The 11,568-nt window shown below is 29.5% G+C and overlaps 1 protein-coding gene across 1 annotated transcript in view; it reads right to left on the reverse strand.

Moving 5' to 3' along the window:
- The window catches only part of LOC105224321 (ras-related protein Rap-2a), a 104,672-nt gene extending 93,654 nt beyond the window's left edge, over positions 1 to 11,018 (reverse strand). Inside the window, exon 1 of the mRNA XM_049455430.1 lies at positions 10,503 to 11,018. The gene's annotated coding sequence lies outside the window, so the exon portion shown is untranslated. The remainder of the gene's footprint in view (positions 1 to 10,502) is intronic.
- Between the last annotated feature and the right edge of the window lie 550 nt (positions 11,019 to 11,568).

Below are 11,568 nucleotides of genomic sequence, written 5' to 3' on the forward strand. Positions count from 1 at the left end.
CTCGGAACTTCCCAGTTAACCTTCGAGAAACTGCAACTGGCCACTGGCAAGCTCAAAACTAGCATGTAGAACAAGCATTTTCTTCTCGTAATAAACTTGCAAACGACTAAGCCCTCAGAGTTGCAGGAGCAACTCGAACTGTATCAGGTGATGCAATCTTAGTCATAAGCCATAATGCTCCCTTTGACCTTCTAGCGTACAAAAGAAAAAAAACTGTGGCAGCTAAAGAAAGTAGGTTGGTTTTTTAGTGACCTGCAAGTGGCATACCTGCTGTAACGATACAGCGAAAAGCATAAAAAAAAAACTTAGGGACTAGATCATGTAATGTATATACAGAGAGCTAACTCGGCTCAGTTCGCCTTGCTGCTAATTTATCTATACGAGTATTTTATATGAAACCGTCCGTTTTTCTGGGTGTTACAAACTTTGTGGCAAACTATCAGGGTATACAAATATTATAGTTTTGGTACATCGAATTTTTTTTTCAAATTACGTTCCAGACAGATTTTTACATGCACATACCTGCTGTTGCTTAAAGTATCCAAATAAAGTGGCAGTCTAAGGAATTTTAATCTCAAAACGTTCTGGGTATTTAACTTAAAACATACATATTTTCACGCTTTCAGGAAAACCGTTGGGAACGCTAAGAAAATATACGATCTTTTAACGGGTATGGGGGAATAATATTATAAAACTATAAAAAGAATTGACGATTCACAGTCGAACATTCTTTCGGAATTGTTGAAATATTGGAGGGATCAGTGACAACCACGTGACAGATTGGAATTTAACAACTGTTTAGAAGATTGGAAAACAGGTTGGCACAATTGTATTGGAGCCAATGAGGGATTACTTTGAGGGGAACGACACCTATTTTCAAGATTAAGTAAAAAAGTCAAATTATGAAGAAAGTATTTTCATTGTTCGTTTATAGTATACTATACTCTAGCCTACCTACTACATAAGATTTATCAAAAGATTCTAAAACCAGTTGGCTCACCTGGTATTCGATTTGAAATTGTTACCTGATATATATCATATTATCTAAACCACTCAGTTCTGCAAGTTTGCTGATAACAAGTTTGAGCTGGAAGTAGTAATAAATCTAATGAATCAGTTAGAGTGTTTTAAAACAAATTGTCACGGATGATTTTCAAAGCGTATAGAAACGTTTATAGAATTATCCTCGTGAAAAATTCTAACTTTTTCGTTAATTTGAAAAGACAGCTTTCATACTGATCACATTCCTAAGTAACCACACCATTAAAAGAAGAAATCGGATATTTACATACATGTATTCCTGATAACTATGAGGGTTATGCATGCAGTATGAAGATGAAAAAAGCAACAACAGCAATTGGGGCTAATCAAAAACTAACACCTGTAGTGCGTGCCCACCTCGCTGATTCATACCTAACATTAAAAAAAATCGTGAGCACATTAGAAACAAAATTAGCAGCTCATTTGCGCTCTTTATTTGTGGGCAATAAATAACCCGCATATTTGGTTAGATGAGTAAGGCACTTTTCGATAAGAGATATAGTATATTATATTAGAAAAAATAAGCAAAGTCTTCCCTTCATTGTTTCAAATAACGTTGTGTTTACATAACTGACAGTTTATATGGTAAGTGTAAGTTTATATGTGTATGCGTGTATATGAAATATTGCTGTGGATATTAGTCAGGATATTGCAAATCAATAAAATGCATTATGAAAGAAATATGGCGTTAGTCGACCGTAATTTACGATATCTGCAAATTCATTGAATTAATTATGACAGGCGATGAGTATATTTACAATGCGATTGTGTAGCAGCGAAGCACAAAGCAAAGCAAAAACAAAACACCAACCAGTTGGACATTAATGAAAAAATACTGGCGCAGCTGTTTGTGGGGCGGGTGCGTGGCATGAAGTTGTTGGTTGAAATTTTTTTGTTAGAGATATGGAATGTGTAGGTAATAAAGCTTATCGGAGGGGTTGGTTTGGTGAGGTTAATGTTATGGAAAGTAACCCGGAAGAGTTGTTATCTCATTGATAAATATTTGTATGTATGTAATAAAATACCAGCTAAGGTGAAACGTAGAAGGATAAATATAAAAATGAAATCAATATATACAAAATTAAAATCTTTTTAATAAAAACTTTAAGATTTGAATAAAAAAACTAAATAAATACAAAAAAATATAAAAAAATAAATTATATTATATTAAATTAAAACAAATTAAATTAAATTAAGCTAAATTAAATTAAACTAAATTAAATTAAATTAAATTAAATTATATTAAATTAAATAAAATTAAATTAAATTAAATTAAATTAAATTAAATTAAATTAAATAAATTAAAAAAAAATAAAATAAAATAAAATAAAATAAAATAAAATAAAATAAAATAAATTAAAATTAAATTAAATTAAATAAAATAAAATAAAATAAAATAAAATAAAATAAAATAAAATTGAATTAAATTAAAATAAAACGAAATTAAGTAAATTTTTAAATATAATAATAAAAAGTAGAAATTAAATTTTATGAAAAAAAAATAATATAAAATATAATAAAGAAATAAAATGCAACACATCAATGAAGACTACAATTTATAAATTAATTTTTTACTGAAAAATCAGTATGGAAAATTTATAAAATATTTTCTTAATTTAAAAAAAAAGAACTAAATTTTTCAAATAAGAAGCTGAAATGAAAAGGGATAAATTCACATATTTCTAACTGAAACACTCTATTTAAAAATAATTAAATGTAAATAAGACAAAGCGTCTTAAACTGTGTAGAATTTTTTTTAAAACATATCATCCCTCTTACAAAAAGGTAAAACAATATTTTGCTTAATTTTTTAGAATGAAATATAAATTTTTGTTAATTATTAGTTATAAACTGAATAATATTTTCTTGTTTTCAACTCTGTATTTAGCTTTAAAATTCCCAATTTTATTTTTGGGATCAAAAATTTATTTTTAATCGCGATAAAAAATTAAAAAAATATTTTTGATTTTTTATTTTTACTAAAATTATTTAAATCTTTTTATTACATAATTTAATGTTAATGTAAAGTGTAAAAAAAGTTATAAAATTTAAATTTTTGAAATTAAGTCATTTTATCAAAATTATTTGTAATAAAAAAATTTATTTGAACATCAACTTTTGTTACTATTAAATTAATATTGAACTTAATTTAATAAATTTAAATAGAATAAAATTATGTATTTATTAAATTAATTAAAAAAGAATTTTTAATTTTGAATATATAAATTTTATTTAAGTAATTGAATTAATTTGAGTCTAAACTTTATTAAAAGAAACAGAAAATGAAAAAATTTAAAACAAATTTACTAAAACATATCTTCTTATAAAAAATCTTTAAGATTTTAATTAAAAATATTTAATTATTTTACTTCCAAAAAGGAACTAACCAAAAAATTAATTTATGTAGCCAAGGAAATTTTAGCATTAATTTTTTTATTTTTTTGTTTTTATAAATATTTTTATTTTATATAAAAAGTTTTATATATGTTAAAAGACAATAAATTTATTACGAATTAAATAGTTTCTATACTGAATTTATTTGCACTAATTACAAAATTATTGAATATCAATTTTTTCCTACGAATGAAATCAAACATTAAAGTGTCTTTCCATTATTTAATTTGTAATAATTTTATTCCATTTTAACATGTATACTATTTTTTATAAAAAAAAATAATTCATTAACTAAAAACAAAAATTAGAATTCTAACTCAAACAAGCCAGATTAAAAGTAAGCAAGTGCTGAACAACAAACATTAAACACCAAAAACTAAATAATCCAACAAAATAAATAAATAAGCGAAATTTATGGCACGCAAATATTAGTGAACACAAAATTCTATTTGCCACAATAGTAATTCAGCATTTAATCTGCCCATAATGCTGTAAACCACTAACTGGTGTCTGCGTTTATGCAAATAATGAGCGTTGAAATGATGTATGCTTTTCGGCGCATATGCGTGTGCTCACGCAAGTGCACGTGTGTGTCTGTGTGTGTGTGCGCGTGCAAATTTACTGCTGGTTCACCATGAATACTGTTAACTGTTTGATAAGTAATTGCGATTTGATATTGAGTGAAGGCGAAATATTTGCAGCCATTACCCCTAAACAAACATACACACAATAGCACACACAGACACACATATGCGCGGTTATGAATGTAACTGAAATGGATTGGTTTCGAAGCAACGCTACATGAGATTACACATTGACTGAAATGATTCATGCGCTGAGTGCGCATATTTTGTTGATTCTGCGCTCGCTTTGAATGATGTTTAACTCGCCCGGTGTTTAATATTATTTAACGGTATTACTACAGACTAATGTGTTCTAGTTTGCATTGTTGTTGCTTGCAACTGAACTTTTCGAGCGGCTGCAGCTGACGGACAAGAAATACAACAGCTGTTCTGGTGATTTAATTAAAATGTCTATTTGATGGGAGGAAGGGTTGAAGTGTGTAGGGAGGGAATTGAGGGTTACCGAACCCAAAAAAAATTAAAGTATATTTTATTCAAATTTTTTGGTGGAAGTTAAAAAATAAAAAAAATATATTATATTATAATATAGTCAATTTTATTTCAATAAATATTTATTTTGATGTAAAAAATAAAGAAATGTTCAAAATGTCATAAAAAATTAATTTTCAAAATTTATTTATATGAAAAAAGGAAAATTTAATATGAAAGTCACCAGCATTAAAATACAAAATATGGTATTTTTTTGTTTAATCAAACTTATTGTTAACAAATAATTATTGTGACATAAAAGTAATAAAAATATTTCAAAATTTTATACAAAAATTCAAAAAATAAAAGAAGAAATTAAAAAAAAAATTTATTTGAGGAATACAGCAGCAATAGTAAAATAATAAAAATGTCTAAAATTTGAAAAACTAAAAAATTTAAAAAATATTTATTTGAAAAAAACGTTTTTTAGCGATAATTAAATATAATTAAATAATAAAAATAAAGTACCAAAAAATAATAAAAAAATATATGTATTAATTTGAAAAAACAATTTCCAACACTAATATTGACGAGATTTCAAAATATCACAAAAAAATTCTAAAAAAAAATAAAAAAATTGAAAAATATCTAAAATTAATATTAAAAAAATAAAATAATATTTATTTGAAAAAAATTTCAGTAACTAAAACGCATTCAAAATTTTAAGTAAAGAAGTTAAAAAGAAATATTTATTTGAAAAAAAAAGACATAACGATAATAAAATAATAAAAATATTTCAAAATGCCATAAGATCATAAAAAACATTTAATAAATAGATTGTGTAAACATTTATTAGAAAAATATTTTCCACCAATAATATTTACGAGATTGAGGGTCAAAATACCACAAATGCATTAAAAATAAAAATAGAAAACTTGTAAAAAATTGTATTTAAAAAAAATTAGCTATAGTAAGAAATCGAAAATTCCATAAAAGAATTCAAATAAAAATCCAAAAATTTATTTTAAAATAAAATTAAAAAAATCTAAAATTCCAAAAAAGCATTCAAATAATTTTAATAAAATACTTTAAAACATATTTATCTGAAAAAGAAACATAATAAAAATATTTCAAAATGCCAAAAAAAATGCAAAAAAAATAATCAAAAGTAGAAAATACAAACATTTACATGAAAAAATGTTTTCCAATTTTTTTTTTTCATTTTTCAAAACCCCACAAAAGCATTAAAAAATATATAATATAAAAAATTCGGGGAAAAAATATTTATTTGTAAAAAAACAAGAATTTTTTCAGTCATTGTGCTAACGAGTTTGCTAATTGTTTTATTTTTAGTGCAATTTTCTTTAAACAGCTAAAACTTATGCCAAAACACAGAAAAACTCCCAATAAATTATTCATAAAATTAAAGGTTACTCATACGCTGTGTAGTCTCTGCAAACCTCAACAGATGCAAGGCGTACAATAACACATATGTACAATTTTCGTGAAAAACTTTCATTATTAAACAATTTCCGCTATTTTCATGCAATCAACATTCAATTTGCGCCACAACACTGCAAAAAAAAAAACAAGTTCACCACAAAGTGTCCATAAAATTGAAGTGAACTTACAGGTCGAAAGCACGCAGAGTTCGAAAAACCTTAACCACAATGCCAGTAAATATTGCAAATTTATGCAGAATATTCACGCGTGTAACAGAAATAAATTACATCGAAAAATTACGCTTACTAAAATTGATTTCCATTAACCACCGACGCCGCTGCCACGGCGTATGAGTAACAAAATGCGCAGCAGCGAACTTGTCGAAGCTGATAGTGAATGGGGTTTTTGGGATACAAACTCGCGATTATAAAACCAACAAGATTAATTCATTAATAAACAATTGTGAGTGGGCATAGACAAACATACTCATATGAATACAAACATATTCACATATTTACATAACCACAATACTAGTAACATATGTATATGCGAACTCGTTGCTTTGAAAGCGTGAAATGCGCTTGTGGTAGCGCAGGTTTGTCTGTATATATATTCTGTGTAAGTAGACACAAAATTCGTTTTGTGGTTGTAAATTTAAGTAGCTTACAACGGCACTAAGCCTTTTGTAATTTTATGTGTGCTAATGTCTAGCCAAAATTCAATTATCAGCACTTAGAAATGCAGTAAAACTAAAATTTATTCAAACTAGTGCAGGATAAAGGATCTAAATATATTTTAAATAATTTTTAACTTTGTGAATTAATAATCGTTTTGTAATGAAATAAAATGGTTATCTGTACAGTTATATTTAAATCGTTGTCAGTTTATTATAAGCTAAATGCTATATTATTTTGGCAAATGTGAAAAACTGCGGATTAAACATATTAAATTAGCGCTTAAGTAGCGTAAAGGATTTGCTTTGTTAAAAGATTTTTTGTTACATGGAATCTTCACGAATATTAAATATTTACAAAAACAAATTTTTTTATTTTGAGGTTGGAAAAATTTATATAAAACTAGTTTGTAGTCAATTTGCGACTGTGATGTTAGGGGCTGTTGCTTGGTAATTTTGGATTGCTAAAACTGAAAATAAAAGTAAAAAATTCCTAAATTTTTTTCTTTCAAGGAATTTGGTGTAAATTTACCTTCTTAACTTCTAAACATACTCAAATATTTGAAATTTAATGTACTAATGAATCCTAATCCAAACTTTCAAAAATATTTTAAGTCAGTAGCTTTTATACAGGGTGGGCCATCTAACGTTTTAAATTTGAATTATCTATATTTCGACATTGGAAACGTCAAATACCATTCGGAAAGTGACAGATATTCAGTAAAAAGTCTAAAATTTACGAAATGGGTCGCTATTCCCTAGAAAAAAGTCGTCTACAGTTCGCAGATTGGGCAGAAGATCGTTTGACCGAGGATGGTCAATTTTACCGAAAAATCATCTTTTCGGAGGAGGCTCATTTCTACTTCGATGGTTACGTTAACAAGCAGAATTGTCGCTTTTGGGGCACAGAAAACCAGCACGTAATCGTTGAGAAGCCAATGCACCCATCACGAATCACTGTATGGTGCGGATTTTGGTCTGGTGGAATCATCGGCCCATTTTTCTTCGAAAATGAAGAATATGATATGATATGATGAATGAAGCGACATCGCGCAATGTTAACCGAATTTTTCTTCAAGCAAATTGAAGAAGAAGACTTGGACAACATTTTGTTCCAGCAGGATGGCGCTACGTGCCATACAGCAAACGCTACAATCCATCTTTTACGCCCTATCTTCGAAAATCGCATAATCAGCAAAAGAGGTGATGTGAATTGGCCTCCCAGAAGCTGTGATTTAACTCCGTTGGACTATTTTCTGTGGGGAGCTGTTAAAGATAAATGTTACGCCAACCATCCAGAAACAATTCAAGATCTAAAGTACGAGATTCAGGCTGCTGTAGCTGCCATAAGACCTTAAACCATCGAGAAAGTACTCCAAAAATGGGTGGTCGGATAAGCTACTGTAAACTCAGCCGTGGTAGTCATTTGTCCGAAATTGTTTTCCACTAATAAATTTCAAAAAAACAATTTTTTAAATAAATGTTAGAACTTTGAAATTTATCAAGTCATTTTTTTTATTGACTTTTTAAATTTAAAATTTTATATGGCCAGTTTTATGTAAAAGATTCTCAGCTTTCTGATAAAAATATTACCATAATCCAAAAAAAAAATTCCAAATCCAAAAAGAAAACATTTTTTTCCAAAAAAACAATTTTTTGGGATTTTCCTCCAAGTTTTTTTCAAAATTGACTTTTCCATTCGATTCTTCGTTAAATTTTACATAAAAACCAATGTTCAAAAATATGGGACACTGACCCCATATACCGCAAAATATAATAAAAAAAATGTTTCGTTACACACACAAATGCTGTTTTCCTCACTGACAAATATAAGTAGCTTTAGGAGTTAGTAGCCCGCGCTTTTACCGATAACTTTCCTTTTTTTTGCTGTTTAAATCACCATTAAAGGTATCATAACTAAGCTCTAAATTGAGATATAAAACTGTAATTTGGTCCAGGGGATGGCAGTAGTAAGATGCATCTGTGGGCAAAAAATTTTTAAAAAGTGGGCGTGGCTCCGCCCCTTAAGAAGTTTAATGCCCATATATCTTAAACTACACAAGCTACAAAATCAAATTCGCTAAGCTCAAATATTATAAGAATTTCTACCGTCAGTGAAGAAATGGATGAAATCAGATGACATCCCTATTCGCTCACCATATAACGGTTATGTTGAAAATTACTAAAAGCGCGTTAAATTAGAATCTAAAATCGTCAGAGATATTCAATTTCACCACCAAGATAGTATGAGAGGGCTTTAAAGGATCTCACTTGACTATTGGCCGATATAAATTCGCATATCTCGGGACCTGATCAACTGATTTCTACTAAATTAAGTACGTGGCATTCTTCCACTTTTCAGTACACAAATCAAGAATTAATTAATATAACAGCATACTATTTTGCACTAATAATTTTTTAAAGTATCTCACCAATGACCAAAAATTGTACAAGTCCAGAAAAAACTCTTCAAGCCCCTAGGTACCGAGTATGTGGACTTCAGTATCAGTTGACTTTTGACCGAAAATATGGGATATATAATACAATTGAAATTTAGAAATAAGCCTTTCCAGATGATAGTATATGTGTATATAAAAAATAGGTGGAGTCGAGTCAATTCGCCCTAGAGTCTCCATATGCCTAATATAAAGATTTTCGAACATGTGGGTGACTTTGTACCGCATATATCGGAGAATATGTAAGTTATCTCAATGAAAATTAAAGGGCGAAAGCTTGACCCAACCAATAACAACACTACATATAATTATTTTTGTTTTTCTAACAATTCTTATGCCGAATATGTCGCTTAGTATATGAGTTATCCGATTCTCTGGTTGACGTTTTACACTTTAAGGTAAAACGGCTTTGTTTACTGCAAGTTGCTCTTCTTTACTTCTTTCTTGACTGCTTTAAAAAACGAAGGACCATACACAGCGATTATTACATAACATTACAAGACACTCAAATTGATGAAAAAAATCCATGAATTGTTCTTCAAATTGCCTCTGCATTCACTGCATTATCCAGATCTGACCCCATGCGAATATTTTCTGTTTTCAGATCTCAAATGAATGCTCGCTGGGAAGAAATTGTTGTCGAATAAATAGACGATGTCCCTAAGTAAGGCCTATTTTGAAACAAGGATCTAATCCTACTACAAAAATGGTATCATTATAATCAGTGTATCACCCTTGAAGGGAACTATATTGAAAAAAAAAAAAACAATTTTGTCAAAAAAAAATGTGTTTTATTATGGTAGGCCGGGAACTTTTCACGTGGTTCATATAAAAAATTTTAATGCTTACATTTTAAGTTTAAAAATTTTTATTTAAGAAATTGATTGCTTAATTGAAAACATTAATAAGATTGAGGTCTCATCACATGACATTTGACTTTCAATTCAATTCGCATATACAAAATAATCACCTCCTTTGTTTAAAGAAAAAACGCGCTGCCTTTATAGCGGTAATTTGTCACGGCTTAATTTCGTTGAAGCGCACATTCGCGAAAACAATGAAAAATTCATACAAAAAGAGATTATAAAGCCCACAAGCACACGCTTGAATTATAACAAATGCATATATATATGTGTGTGTGTGTTTGATAAACCGCCCGAACGCAACAGCGCGGAATTACAGTTAAATCGCATTCGTTTTAATTTAACTGCCACCTTCATTTCAATGCCCAAAAGCGAGCGCAACACAATTCCCCTTGGACGCATGCTAAACCGTTATCAGCGCGACATGCGCTGCCCCCGAAACGTATCAAATGGCGCACATGTGTGTATTAGTATATGTGTGTGTTTGTGTTTCCACATTTTCGAAAGGCCAAAGAAGTTATCAACACTTTTTGTGCTGTGTTCTTTTTCAAATATAAGCCAGTAATTTTGTTGTTGTTACCTGTGTGGTTGTTATGCGAAACCTTGCTTGTTGCTTTAGTAAACAACAAACACTGTTGTTGTTATTGAAGAGTCGCAACTTTCTTAAGAACTTAAGCACTGCGAAATTACGCGAATTTTCGAAAACAAGTTTTTCAATAAAAAAAAGCACCGTTAGTTCAACTTTTACCGAAGCACATATATAATGTTTGCCGTTATATTTGTAAACAAGCGTATTTCTAATTAATATGCCTGTTGTGTTGTCACTTTTTGCTGTTTTTGATTTTCCACTCAATTATGGCCGTTGATCTCCGCCACACTGTGATTGAAATCCTCCAAACACAAGTTAACGGTAAACTTTTATTTTCAATTCCGCACACAATTTCCGTTAGATTGTTAAGCTGCTCATTTATTTTGCCAGACACTTTCACTGTTTGCCTTTTGTATTTATATTTTGGTGTTTTTTTTTCAATATTTTTTTCTCATAATTTTCGCTTGGTCGCTGCTGCTTTCGAACTTGTACGTTCAACACGCTACGCGTTCCCGGGAAAACTGTTTTTCACTTGATGCATGCGATGCCTCGAAAGTGTGTGACTTGAGTACGCGCCGCACACACACACACACATACCGTTGTATACAGTTATCGGCACGCACTCTCCCACACACGCATTGCTTGTATGCCACAGCGCATTGCCGTTAGTTCGCTATCTGCTCCGGGAAAAAGCGCTTTCATTCCTTATTGTTGTTGTATACTCTTTGTTGTTGTTAGCACTGTGCATGTGCAGGTCTATCCCGAAGTTGTTGTGCGAGTTTGAGGCGAATTCGCTGTTGGGTTAGCTGCCGCTGCGCTGAATTGCTGCTTGAAAGGAGAGAGAGCGCACAAATATGTGTGTGCTTTGAGAGCTTTTATAACTGAACGCTAAAGCTTTTTCATTTTACTTGCTTTTTTGTATTAACTGTTTATCGGTTGAAGTTTAATATGGTAATAAGTACTTTTGAAAAATTTGTTTCAATATTTAACTTAATTAAAAATTAAATTTTTTAAGTATCTACATACAAATTTTTTCAAAAATTAAAACCTTCTTGAA

This window comes from Bactrocera dorsalis, chromosome 4, assembly GCF_023373825.1.
Source record: "Bactrocera dorsalis isolate Fly_Bdor chromosome 4, ASM2337382v1, whole genome shotgun sequence".
In the NCBI taxonomy this organism is placed as follows: domain Eukaryota; kingdom Metazoa; phylum Arthropoda; class Insecta; order Diptera; family Tephritidae; genus Bactrocera; species Bactrocera dorsalis.